Source organism: Chrysochloris asiatica, unplaced genomic scaffold (assembly GCF_000296735.1).
Source record: "Chrysochloris asiatica unplaced genomic scaffold, ChrAsi1.0 scaffold00109, whole genome shotgun sequence".
In the NCBI taxonomy this organism is placed as follows: domain Eukaryota; kingdom Metazoa; phylum Chordata; class Mammalia; order Afrosoricida; family Chrysochloridae; genus Chrysochloris; species Chrysochloris asiatica.
The window spans coordinates 386,348-389,670 of NW_006408627.1; the positions used below are offsets into that span (position 1 = coordinate 386,348).

General features: G+C 46.1%; 1 pseudogene across 1 annotated transcript; it reads left to right on the top strand.

Annotated features, from left to right (window-relative positions):
- The first annotated feature begins 2,533 nt into the window (after positions 1–2,533).
- Positions 2,534–2,898, top strand: LOC102817784 (annotated as a pseudogene). Its single transcript, XR_438743.1, has one exon. The product of XR_438743.1 is annotated as a microtubule-associated protein 1 light chain 3 alpha pseudogene (transcript).
- Positions 2,899–3,323: the final 425 nt, after the last annotated feature.

Sequence of the window (3,323 nt, forward strand, 5' to 3'; positions counted from 1 at the left end):
AACTCAACGGCACTTAACACCACGGACCTAGGAGCTGTTCTGTCTTTCCATGCCAGTGCCTCTGATGTCAACACTTTCCCAGGAATCTCATGTTGAGCTTATGCTCTTCTTTCTTGATAGTCCTGGGATGTCTGCTCCTGCTTCTGAGATGGCACCTTTGAAACCTATTGGGATGGCAAAACTAACCAATCGTACCATTAAAGTCTACAAGTCTGGTGGTTCAAACACACCAGCCATTCCTCACAAACTCTATATATCGTCGCTATGAGTCAGAACTCACTCACTGGCACTTAACAGCAACAAAAAAAGACAACTTTGGATACAAAAACTGTATCAAGTAAATTCTAGGTACCACTGCAACATTTCTATAGATTTATGCATACTTCTTTATTACGAAAATATACTTTCTGCCCATTTTAAACATAGACTAAAGATACGGGGAAATGTCATAGACTTCTTAAGTGCCATTGTGTCAGTTCTGACTCATAGCAACCCTGCATAGGGTGTCCAAGGAGCGGTTAGTGGATTTGAACCGCTAACCTTGCAGTTAACAGTTCTGTGCAGCACACCAGGATGGACTAGATGGCTCATAAAACACCTCAGATGTTAAAGGTTCAAACTTCAACTCTCTATAGTAATTGGGTCTTTTTTGCTTGGGTTTAATCATTTTTGCTTGATTTTTACATTTTACATAATCTGTGTAAACAGGATTGCAGAAGAAAGACAAGGTTTTCTATTCTTGCAAACATTTACGGTCTCAGAAACCCTATACTGGGGTCACTATGAGTCATGGCACTTAACAACATGTTAACAGAATTAGAAAAACAACAGCAAATTAATAAAAACATAGGTAGTTCTCAATTTTCAACATATTTGAGTTACAACAAAATGCACTTATTGGCCATCCATGTAACTGGAACATTGCATTGTCCCGGGAGGAAGTTATGGGACAAAGCATGCAGGGGACATGGAAAAACCTGCTGAGTTGTATGAACACATTCAAAGCATCTGATCAAGATAACATGATGGAGGAGATCAGTGGACAGACTCAGAAAGAAGACTGCAGTTAGAAGCTGACATTGCCAATGTGAGACAGCTGATAACCACAAGGTTGATGGTTCGAGTTTACCAGACACTCTGAGGGAAAAAAACAAGGCTTCTGTTCCCGTAAAGATTTACAGGTGCGGAAACCCTATCAAGGCTCACTATGAGTCAGAAGTGACATGAGGGCACTTAACAACCACAACAAAATGTGTCTGTCCTCTTCTTTGGCTTTCTATTCTCTAGAACTAAACTGTTTCAGTTTCCTTACATTTTAACATTTTAAGGAAGACTGTAGAAGAACTGATATATTTGAGTTATGAGTTGGAAGAGAATATGAAAAGTCCCATGGACTGCCAAAATAACAAACAGATCTGTGTTGGAAGAAGTACAGCCAGGATGGCCAGACTTCTTCTCTCGTACTTCACACCTATTATCAGGAGGGACCAGTCCCTGGAGAAGGATATCATGTTTGGTAGAGTGGAGGGAAGACCCCCAATGAGATGGATTAGCACAGTGGGAGCAGCAAGGGGTTTAAGCCCTTTGTTCTGTTGTGCCAACTCAATGGCACCTACCTGGAATAAGGACGATCGTAGAAGAACTGATGCATTTGACTTATGGTGTTGGAGAAGAAACTTAAAAGTACCATGGACTGCAAGAAGAACAAACAAGTCTGTGTTAGAAGTACAGCCAGAATGCTTCTTAGAAGACAGGATGTAAGACTTTGTCTCTCATACTTTGGACATATTATCTATCAGGAGGAGCAGTGCCTGGAGAAGGACATTATGTATGGTAAAGCGGAGAGTCAATGAAAAAGTGGAAGACCCCTAACAAGATGGATTGGCAGTGGCAGCAGCAATGGACTGAAGCATAATAACGATTGTGAGGCTGGCGCAGGACGGGGCAGTGTTTCACTCACAGGGTCGTTATGAGTCAGAATCAACTTGATAGTACCTAATGTAAGGTTTTTAGAAGGATGGACTTAGTTAATTCTCATTAAGAACTTACAACAGCAGAGCCTGGTACAGAGAAAGTGCTAGATAAATAACTGCCAAATTATCATGATCTAAAATAATTTTAAGGCATAAAGAACTTAAGCTGTTGATCTATTTGCAAAATTTCCACTGACTGTCTCTTAGATTGGTGGACAGAAAGTTGACCAAATCGATTCAGTACACATAAATATTCCTCATTATCATCACCATTTTTACTTATACCAGAATCATGTGTGTTTGAGCTATAATTCTGAAGACGGAGTGAGCAGAGGCTATAGTTAAGAGAATCTTTAAATTGCTGATTAAGGCATTATTCATTCTTCACAGAGGTTCCAACTTTGTGCAGAAAACTGATAGGTACCTCCCCGAGCCGCCGCTGCTGGGCTCAGTGCGAGTGCAGGAGCCCTTCAACGCGCGAGGAGCCCCGGGAGCCCCCAAACCGCAACCACATTCCCGCGCCGCGCGCCTCGGTCTGCGCGCCCAGCTGGGCCTACGCGATGCCCTCAGACCGGCCCTTCAAGCAGCGGCGGAGCTTCGCCGACCGCTGTAAGGAGGTGCAGCAGATCACGACCAGTACCCCAGCAAGATCCCGGTGATCATCGAGCGCTACAAGGGTGAGAAGCAGCTGCCCGTCCTAGACAAGACCAAGTTCCTGGTCCCGGACCATGTCAACATGAGCGAGCTGGTCAAGATCATCCGGCACCGCCTGCAGCTGAACCCCACGCAGGCTTTCTTCCTGCTGGTGAACCAACACAGTATGGTGAGCGTGTCCACACCCATCGCCGACATCTATGAGCAGGAAAAGGATGATGATGGTTTCCTCTACATGGTCTACGCTTCCCAGGAAACCTTCGGCTTCTGAGCCCACAGTAGGGGGTGGTTGGCCTGGGAGTGGGGGAGGCTGGTCAGGCTCTGCCCAGGGAGCCCCTGACTCCTGAACTGTCTCTGCCCCTGGTGGGCTGGGCAGGGATGTGGCCTGGTAACTAGGGGACACCAACCATACCTCCTCTGCCCCTGGGTGGATCCTGGGCCAGTCACTTTAGGGTATCCCATCCAGGTGCTGGCTGGGATGGGGGACTATGGGGAGCAGCCTCCTGCTTCCCCTGCTCTGTGCCGTTTATCTTTTTTTTAGGCCCCTGCCTGTCTGCCCATCTGCCCCTCACCCACCCAAGGCGCTGCCCCCTGCCTGGACCTGCTCGCCCCTGAAGGACTGTTCCTTGACTTCCTTCATCCTGACATGGTGTATGGATCTGTGGTCATTGTTCCTCTGCAGAATAAAGATTGCTC